The 11,083-nt window shown below is 33.8% G+C and overlaps 1 long non-coding RNA gene and 1 other non-coding gene across 2 annotated transcripts in view; both read left to right on the top strand.

Annotated features, from left to right (window-relative positions):
- Positions 1–9,602, top strand: part of LOC111083535 — a 13,449-nt gene extending 3,847 nt beyond the window's left edge. Inside the window, exon 2 of the long non-coding RNA XR_002609094.1 lies at positions 5,101–9,602. This is a non-coding gene — a long non-coding RNA (uncharacterized LOC111083535). The remainder of the gene's footprint in view (positions 1–5,100) is intronic.
- On the top strand, positions 3,330–3,402 carry Trnar-ucu. The gene has a single exon. It is a non-coding gene; the product is annotated as a tRNA-Arg (tRNA).
- Positions 9,603–11,083: the final 1,481 nt, after the last annotated feature.

Here is an 11,083-nt window from a genome sequence, read left to right on the forward strand (position 1 = left end):
TAAGTGCTCGTGGGTTATTATTAATAAGGTTAAAAAAGTTAGTGACGTATATATCAGATATGATTAGGATTACCAATAAACAGGCAAAGGATTAATTCAGCCTTTTTTTTTAATTTACGTGTGGTTCAAAGGATTCTCTGAAATGTCTTGCTGCTTGCATCCCATCTGCCACATACAGTGATTGTTCAAGTTATGGCATTCCATTCACACGTTTATCTGCTAAAAACGCGATTAGAAAAGTTACTTACAGTGCATCCTCGTCAGTTGTTAAATTAGGACATTTTTGCTGCAGTGATTCCGCTGCCACTTCAATTGGCCCCCGGTGTGACAGCGGTAAGTTCACAGACTTACAACGCTAAAATCAGGGGATCGATTCCCCGCTGTGGACAAAGTAGGTAGCCAAACGTGGCTTTGCTCTAAAACAACTAACCAGCTACTTCAGTTTCTGAAAGGAACTTTTTTCAAAAGCGGATATTTCAGATCTCTCAAATCATATGTGTGCTTTCCCCGTGCGTTTATGTATTTTAAGGCAGTATCGAAGAAAGACCGTGATAAATTAAAGTAGAACCGGCGTGTCACGAACCTCGCTTTTTTTAAACAAATTTCTCACTAACACAGATGTAAAATCTTCTTCACACCAGTTCTTTTCCAGACTGTTGAGGATGTCAACAGATTCCACTATACAGCGATCTTCTACCTCTATCGATTTGATTGTGTCATGAAAGAGGGTCAAGTTCGGTATTTGGGTCTTCAAATGTTTTTCACAGAACTACTGGGCACTTTTCTTCTGACAAGAAAAATGACTTCAGTGGCTCATAAAGTTGTAGTATTCCCCCTAAAGTCGGTAACATCGATAGCCAGCTGACATTACTATACCCCAGTATATTTGGATATCTTCGCTCAACGTACTCACAAAAGTCTTTCGACGCGAACAGTACAGGTATGAAAATATACAAGAATCTTGATTAGAATACTCTCAACAGCTACCGGAACTGTGTCTATTGCAGTTGTGCACAATTTGAGCAGGGTATCCATGGTCAATCATTTCACTTTTGTGAATACACATTATCTCTACCTTGGCTGCGTCAAAGTTTGTGTTTGTATCGTCGTCTGAGAAAGGCACAACCATATTTTCAAGTCCATACTTACTGATGACTCCTATATATCTCTGATGCAGAAGTTTCTGCTGTCTCTCCTTTAAGATTAACAAAATCCAGTAATTGTGTTTGTACACAACAGACTTCCATCATAAGCCTTGAAGTAGCTTGCCAAGACAGGAAACAGTTCTACAGGTCCATGATTTGTTGATGCGTTAACTGACAGTGATATATATTCAATATCTTTCAGGTCATTAATTAGTTCCTCATTTGCCCATGGAGCCAAGATATTTGTAACTATCGTTCAAACTTTGTCCGTGCACAGGAAAATTTGGATTTGCTGAAATTTTTAGTTAAATTAATAGTACAGTCTATCGACCTAAAACTGTGATTATGTTCAACAGTATGGTATGGGAAAAGTTCTTGTGCAGCAAGGTCATACTCATTCAGTTACAAAACTTGCACTGGCACGGGCTGCTTTATGTTCGTGTTCTTTTACAGATATCCTGCCTCCAGTAGACATTGAAAATACGGAATGGAATATTGAACATAAGAAACATGTCTCCTTTTACGGTTGGTCGTAAATAAGGAACATTTTTTAAAGGTGGTCATTAAAGTAACATTTTGTTATATTCGGCAGTGTTATTTCACTTCACCACAAATCTCCCCCTGTGCGGTTTAACGAAAACCATCATGTGTTACACGGCATGCAGTCAACGTTGTAACTATGGTAACCGCAATGTGTATTTATAACTCATAATTTGATGGGCGGTGGTTTTTAACGAAAATAATGATAATAAAATAAATCGTTTTTAGAATGATTTTCGTGAATCGGAACGCTGTTAGGGACATTATTTGGCCGAGGACAGAGTACCTCATTCGGGGACGTATGGTCACTCTTGTTTAAAATTACAAATAAAAGAAGTAGGAAAGGCATAAGGTACCACACTCTTTAATAAAACTTGCAGGAATAAGACATCTTTCATCAGTTTATTAACATGTTATTTTTCATTGGGTTTTTCAAACCTAATATTTAAGGCCTGGTGGTCAGGATGCACGACTCCCAATCTGTGGGTCACGGGTTCGAATTTCCGTCACAAAACATGCTCGCCCTTTCAGCTGTGGGGGTGTTATAATGTCCGGCCAATCCCACTAATCGTTGGTAAAAAAGTAACCCAAGAATTCGCAGTGGGTGGTGTTGGCTAGTTGTCGTCCCTCTAATCTATCATTGCTAAATTAGGGACGCCTAGCGCAGAAAGCCCTCTTGTAGCTTTGCGCGAAATTCAAACCTAATATTTATAATTTAAAGGCTACAAATTATGTTCTAATTGTCTAGCGGCCTAGTAGTTAACACGTCGGATTGTGAATCTTATAATTCATATTTTGCGTCTTCTTGTTGCACTTTTTGTAATTTTCTTAACATATGATAAAAGATGCGTCATCTCAAAATGCAATTAAACAATTTTGACAGATAGGCGTCATATCTATTTGTTTGTATTAAATAAAGTAAATGATAATAAAATAATATCTATTATATTATTGTAAAATTAACTTTGATTACTAATTTTGCCTAAAATATTTTTTGAGAGAATAGAACGTGTCTAACTGTACCTGCCCTCTGTTGGTCGATGTTTGTTCAACATATGGTGAGTGTTGTCATTTAAAATTTACGGGACTGACCAAAGGGCGCTTGAACAATTTGTGAGAAAGGCTTGACACATTAAAGTAAGTAAAATCTGATGACTAAAAGAAAAACTGTATTTGGGTAAAAAAAAATAAACTGCGGTTCAATAAGTAGACTTTGAAACTCGACACTGAGTGAAATCGATTATGAAATCTTCAGCAGAGTACATAGTTAACTTTGATACTAACAGAAAGTATAGGCCTAATTATGTCTGAAAAATTTCAAATATTGGCGTTTGTACTTTGTTCATACCGTTGTCGTTTCAATTTGACAGTAACTGTGTTTTTTTTTTGTAACATGGTCAAAGTTAGCCGTGGTTGTGTAATTATGGGTGATATCAGTATCACATCGTTTCGACTTTTATGAATAGCATTGCAAGAAATTATTGTATATTCTGGTATTTGAATAATAATCAGTTCAAATATTTGTAACATTAATATTGAATGTACTGAACTTCAATTTTTCGAAATTAAAAAAAAAATATATATATATATATATGTATATACACTTTTATATATTTTTTTGTATTTTTACATTTCATATACCACGTCCCTGTAGCGCAGTGGATAGCGCGTTGGACTTCTAATCCAAAGGTCCCGGGTTCGACCCCCGGCAGGGATGATGATCATAAATATTTTATTTATGTCCAGTTTTAATATTTCTTTAAAGTATTATGTAAACACTTGTGAAATCTATCAATAATTTGTGTTGAATTTCCAAAAGTTCATCCAAGAGTCTACATCTAAATATACCATAAATAAGCCATCAACGAAGGAAGACTTTTAGGTCGCTGCAACTGATACTTTGATATTCAAAACGCGCTCAACTCGCAATCTAAGGGTCGCGGGTTCGAATCCCTGTTACACCAAACATGCTCGCCCATTTAGCCGTAGGGACGTTATAATGTGACGGTCAATCCCACTATTCGTTGGTAAAATAGTAGCCCAAGGATCTTACGCTGCTAAATTAGGGACGGCTAGCTCAGATAGCCCTTGTGTAGCTTTGCGCGAAATTCACAAAACAAACAAATATTCAAAAAATATACGTAACTACCAACGGGTTATCTCAAATTGCTTATCATAAACGTTTGATTAACATAATTTAATATGTTTTTTCTATACATTAAATGAGTACCTATTACTAATTAAGTAGGACTGGTGTATGTAGAAAAAGGAAATTATATTATATCGGGAGTCGAATACATACTTTTAAGACAATAACTTAATAGGAAAGTTACAGGAACAAGCAGTAGAAATTAAATAAACGTCACTAGCAGGATTACGTTTAAAACAGACGACGAGAAAAAGATCTGAACAAATGTACTCGGATATCATATTTCACAAAGTTAGTAAGGTTGTGAATTTTTTTTCTGTGTGTTATCGTAACAGTATTGGGCCTAGTATACGCTAGGCATGCTACAAAGTTACTTGTACTTAATATGTGTTGAAAAGTTTATAGCAATTGGCAACGTTTTACCTTTAACCAATCAGAGAAGACTGCTAGATCACATGACAATCACATCTGATATATACGTCACTAACTTTTTTAACCTTATTAATAATAACCCACAAGCACTTATCTAATCATATCTGATATATACATCACTAACTTTTTAACCTTATTAATAATAACCCACGAGCACTTACCTAATCATATCTGATATATATGTCACTAACTTTTTTAACCTTATTAATAATAACCCACGAGCACTTACCTAATCATATCTGATATATACATCACTAACTTTTTAACCTTATTAATAATAACTCAAGAGCACTTGTGTACTAATGTATTTCATTACTCATTTAATTCACATTTAATATTTGTTTTATTTAAGTTTCTAGCAGTCCATGGTGCTTTGGAGACACGGGAGGGGTATAATTAGTGGGTCAGAGGTGTATTGTTGACTTATTATTACGTGACCTCTGTTGGTCCTGCAAAATAGATAATCGGGCAAGACTCTGGAACCAGAAAATCGGTGGTGTACCTGTATAATTAAACTAGAATTTTTGTTTCAGTTTTCTAAAGTTTTAATAATTTTGGTATTGGATATTATCTTCAACAGTTGTTTTAAGATTTTACATCTGGTTGGCCGAAGAAAGACATACCTTCCTTGTCAATCTGCCATCCTCCATCACTTAAAAAGTGTTAATGACAAATGTAATTTCTGATCATTTATTCCTTTGAACAGTTGCCTTCACTTTATTATGAAAAATGGTTTTGCAGTGATTTGATTAAAGAAATATTTTTGAACAAAACATATTTTTTTTCTACTATTTTCAGAATATGATAATCTTGTACTTATCAATGGTTTTATAGGTTTATAGCCTGTACTCACTTCAAGATGTACCATATCACTCCTGCCGAGTACGAAGAGTTTGTCAGCATCATTTGTAATGCGAGGTCAGCCTTCCAACTCACCCCAGGAGGGATGGCCCAGTTTACAGAACTGTTACAGAGTCTACGACGCTCGAAATCCTGCAAAAAAGAACTCTGGCAGAAAATTTCAAGTGTTCTTTCTACCATAACTATTTGATGATGGAGTACAATAGCACCAAGACTGTATGGTTTAGGTTTTTTTTTCTTGTTTTTTTTTTAGATAACATGCATTCATTTCTCCACACCATGAAGTGTATTGCTTTCAGGGTCCAGTATCTGGCTCTCCAGTTGTTTTGAAAGTCATAGAATTGTTATATCATCATCTAGCACCAGAGTGGGACACGGTGGCTGTCCATCTCTATGTATCAGCTCAGGCACTTTACGATCATCAACAAATGCTCAAATTTATTAGAAAGAAAAAAAAAAGATTTTAACTGTTTATAATAAGTTGTTCTAGTTTCTAACTTTACACCCTCAGTGTTATTGTGGAGTATACGTTTTACCTGTGGTTGGAACTTTCTCGTTATCCGTAGCGGTTCTGAGTTACAAGTTCCTCCAAATTTATACCCTAAGTCCAGAAATCATTGTGTTGTTGTGTAACCAAGCGGTTACTTTAGAAAACCCCATCCAGAAGAATTCTGGTACAGAACAGTGTATCTTTAAAATATGTTGGTTGTACTTATGTTTGTTCTCAGGGTGATTTTATTCAGAGGTAATATTTGATTACTTTTAACAAGTAGTTTGGCTTAGTTCTTGTTGTCATTGCTTTCTTGTTTACTAATATATATATATATACATCTAAATATCAGGGTGATTGTTCAAATTGTTTAATTAAATGTTTGATTTACGGTATTAGTTTAGTTGTTCTTTATATCAGTATGCTAGTGTCAGAGATAAAGGAGGTTAAGATGTAAAATTTAGATAAATGAGAACCTGTGTGTATCGTAAAACAGGGGACTACTAATGTTGCTTTAATGTGATGCATAACAAAATAATACTGTTTAACTTTGACCATAAGATTTATTGCTTTTCTTGTACAATTCTCTGTTTTCGTGAAATATATTGGAATAAAAAAAAGAGATCTGGGTGAACATGTACAATATAGTTTCTTTAGTAGAAGTATGACAATAGTCCCGTTACCCAAACATTTCTGTAAGTAACATACTTCAATGTGTATCTGTTAGTAACTATTTTGCAACAGCTACATTTTAAACCACTGTGATTGATGTTTGATGAAAAATAATTCTGTTTGTACATCCTCTTCATATGATGTTTTACCACAGTAATATGCACTTTGATTTGTCTCTCTTACCCCGCATGTAGGTGAAGATAACTGTGTTTAGTCTTGTACGTTAAAAAGACGACAATATCAGTGTTTCTCAGTCTGTGGTCAGAGAAGTACATCACCCCTTATGTCGCCTTACCTATCTCAGCCAGCCAAAGCATGTAAGATACAATATATTTTTAACCAGTCATTTATCATAATTTGTCTTTTAACAGGTTTTTTATCCTTGTAGTCGGGGTTTTTGTCTGTCTGGAGCACGTAGAGAAACCATACTTTTCTATCATAAGAGAAAAAAAAGTTTTTGTAATTATTATCTTGGTGTCAATCTACTTAAAATAATCCGTGTTGAATTTTTCAGATAATTTTAAGATATTTTGGATGGAATACCATCATACAGAATTAACTTTTATCGTGTGTATTTCAAAGAATGTTTTTAATTTTATCGCTCACACTTAATTAAGCAAACTCAACAAACATTTATAGGTAACAAAACAGTTCGTTTAAACCCACCTGTGAAAAGTACCTCTTGTCATCTGAAGAATATATTTTTATTAACTGCTGAGATCTAAGAAACATATATAAAAAAACATTTTTCTCGTTCATTGTTGAAACCCAACGAACTTATAAAGAAACTCCTCTATCATGCATTGTTGATATCAAACAAATTTATACAAAAATACCATTTTCATTCATTGTTGAAACCCCACAAACATATTAAAAAAAAACAACTTTTTTTTTCATTCATTGTTGTTGTCTAGAACGTTTATACAAAAACTTTCATTTTTGTTCATTGTTAAAACCCAGCAAACTTATAATAAAACATCTTCAATCATTGTTGGAACCCAACAAACTTGTATAGAAAACCTTCCCGTTCATTGTTGGAACCCCAAAAACTTATATAGAAAACCATTGTTGAAACCCAACAAACTTATAAAAAAAAAAAACCTCTTCAATCATTGTTGAAACCTAACAAACTTGTACAAAAGGCTCCTTTCTCATGTGTTGTGGAAACCAAACAAATTTATGTAAAAAAAAAAACATTCTTATTTATGGTAACCTTCCTCCAAAAAAATAGTATAAACCGTATGGTAAATATTTAGCTACTTTGTTGTTGTTGTTACTGTCAAGTGGTGTGAGAGTAAGCCAGAACTGGGTCTCGTGTATTTTCCCAAGTGCAGAATATCGTATGACTGTTAATACTGAACACATTAAAAAATTTATATTCTTGTTTTTTGTAGAGAACAAGTACATATCCATATTGTTAATTATCGATACTTGAGTTTTTCTATTAAGTTATGTGCATAATGAAGGTTTGTAAATGACAAGTTCATATAATGGAAGTTATAATGTTTAGTTCATTCCACAAGTGGTGATAAAACATAATTGAGTTGACAGCCTGTTCCTCACCTGTGTCAGTTTAAGAATATAAAATTCTTATCATGTTGTGACTTAATGATTTTTTCTGATTATGTGTGGATTAATATTGTTTCTTCTGAAGTTCAACATTTAACAAGGGCTTATATATCCTAAATAACAATTTATACCTATTTTTATTGGCTTATTTGTTTCATGGTTGCCTTCAACAATTGTACAGGTGTTTCCAAAAATGCAACTACTGTGTTTTGAAAATGCTCATTTATAGTTTCACTAAAATGTAACTGTTTTTGATTTTTTTTATAGTTAACAGAATATTTTGGATTGAGAAAATATAAGTACTTCTTTTTCAGTTTATCAAATTTTGTTATCAGTTTTAAAGTTATTTATATTCGTAAATCTGGTGTGTTTCAAGTAAAGACGAAGCAGTGTGTGATGGGAGTATACAATAACAGCTAAGGTTCTTTTTTTGGAAAATGTGGTACATTTTTTGAGTATTTAATGTTTTCATAGTTGTTGCTGTCTTAATAATATATCTAAAACCATTTTTTAATACATAATTTCTGTTTTGTGTTTTATTGCTAATACAAATTATTTCCTGTGAAAATCTTTGGTTTTAATTGAACTTCAGTTTCATCACTGTACTCCTAATGGAAATTAGAAGCAGGATGTGATTTCTTCTTGTCACATAAGTTAAACTTTTAACTAAAGAATGGTAGCGTAGATATTGGTAATGGTCGTATTTAAATAGATGACATTTCTAGATGTCTATATTTATTGATAAGATAAATAAAAATCTTGCCTGTTTTGTTTTACTCATTCTTAAGTGCCGTATTATTGTTGATTGTTAGTTACACACTCTTACTGTACCTGTACTTTTAAGACATTCTGTTCTAAACATTACAGTAAAGTAGTGTACAAGGGCTTCAATTAAACAAATCGTATGCTCCCAAATATTCATTTGAAGTTTCTGTTACAGTATAAAGTTAACTTAATGTGGCAATAAAGTAAACCATTACGGTCTAGAAGCTATCATGTATGTTTGTATTTTCATGAGATAGGTTGTAGTGATACCTCATCAACTGAAACTAATTTTATTCTGAGTGACTGTTTAATCTGATGACCTTGTCTAACTTCACTTTGATAGATTAAAACTTCCAAAAATATATGAAGTCTACTATAAACTGAAGATAATGATTTAATTTTTAAAAAAATGTTGTTTCTCTCAATATTTATGTCTAAATAAAGATAAGGGTTTTTACAGAGCTAAACTAGGTGATTTTAATATTCATGATCTCAACAAAAGGAGGGACTAATGTATCTTTATTTTGCTGGTTTTCAGTATGCTGTATTAACATTAATAGTTTTGTCAGCAAACAACCTGTCCATGATATTTTAGAAAATGAATAATTTTAAAGTTTCATCTGCACATTATTGTACAGTGACATATAATATGATATTTGGATTATAAGTTTTGATTTTGTGTATTTTATTTTTTAGCTGATCCCCTGTTTTTTGAGGCCAAACAGATTTGTTGTGAGATTTTAAATATGTACAGTTTTTCTGGTTATTATACATAAAACAGTCTGGAAACTCTACCAAAGTTCAATAATTCCAATTAAAACTGACCTTAGCACTCGATATATTAGTGAGACAAACATTGTGAAACGTGCGTATTTATGGTTATTGTAGTTGAATTTATGTGTTGTCTCCTATAACGTTTAATTCGATTTATACGTGAATCTATTTCTTTCATCAATAAAGTATAATTGAAAAATGACAATGTGACATGAGTGTGGATTGATTTGGTATTGAAGATATGTATTATCAGATATACATATTCATGACATTATATGCCTAATAGAATAGATAACATACATTGAGTTGAGACGTTTTTTTTTTATTCTATGCTATAGGTATTTTTTAAAAAGGGTTCACTACCAACTGAGATGAGGGGGGGGGGGGTAATGTGGGGAGATATTTGGCTGACCCACCTCTTCCATTACCAGGAGTAACTGTCTTTTACTTCGAACCATTTAGATTTTATTTTCACTAATCGTAACGTCATTATATCAAAACTTGACCATGATGTGTGCTTCAGTCAGAACATCTATATTGATGATGTTGGGCTCTGTGCATCATTGGGGGCATCCATACTTTTCCAGCCCAGAATTTCTACACAAGGTATTATGTACCACAGTTAACCTGGTGGTTAGGTCGAGGAATCAAAACCTTCTCTAAATATTCCTGCTCTTTCAGCCATGGGGGTGTCAATGTGGCAATCAATTCCAAGAGATGGCAGTAGGTGGTGTTGACTAGCTGTCTTCTTTCTAGTCTATTGGTTCAAAATTAGGAGTGGCTTGTGCAAAACAGTCATTCATAATTTCTCGTTTGACATTTGTGACTTCCTTTGTAACATGCTCCAAAACCCCCCACAGCATTGCACTTGGTCATGCTATTACAAAATGATGGCCCCTACTTATATCCAAACACAATTGCATGAAATGAGTCTGACTTTGGATGTAGTTGTTCAATCCATTGATCAGCCTGTATCTCGATGGCTTGTTGCCATCTCAAACAGTGATCTTCAACTAAGTTACCTGTCCAATAAATACCTCTGTAGTCAATACTACATATTAGTCTTTAATGGTGGCTTTACTACTAATCTTTCATTGATTGCAGAATCACACCTCGAAAACTTGTAGACAATCTCACCTGGTCTACATTAACTTGAAACTAAGTAACACCACCAGAGTATTATATACACAAGACTCTCTGATCTCCTTGAGATTACTTAACATTAGCTCCGATTCTCTTCTCTCAGAAATTCACAGAGTTTTAGTAGGTTCCTGGCTAGGTTAGACTTGGGACAAATGAGATGACAACACTGCATATAAATTAGTTTCAATTATCACTGTTAAGCCTGAGTCCATTCCATACCTTCATGTGAAAACTGTCATCGGAGTAAGGCTTTGTGTAAGGTGGCAGGCAGTTGGGATGAGCAAGAACATACAAACTTTTCCAGGTCAAGCCTACCATTAATGATTGACCATCTAGCTTGTACAGAGGCCATAGGAAACATATAAACATTTCCAGGCCAAGCCTACCATCTAGCTTGTACAGAGGCCATAGGAAACATACAAACATTTCCAGGTCAAGCCTACCATCTAGCTTGTACAGAGGCCATAGGAAACATACAAACTTTTCCAGGCCAAGCCTACCATCTAGCTTGTACAGAGGCCATAGGAAACATACAAACATTTC

The sequence above is a fragment of the Limulus polyphemus genome, unplaced genomic scaffold, assembly GCF_000517525.1.
Source record: "Limulus polyphemus unplaced genomic scaffold, Limulus_polyphemus-2.1.2 Scaffold9985, whole genome shotgun sequence".
In the NCBI taxonomy this organism is placed as follows: Eukaryota; Metazoa; Arthropoda; class Merostomata; order Xiphosura; family Limulidae; genus Limulus; species Limulus polyphemus.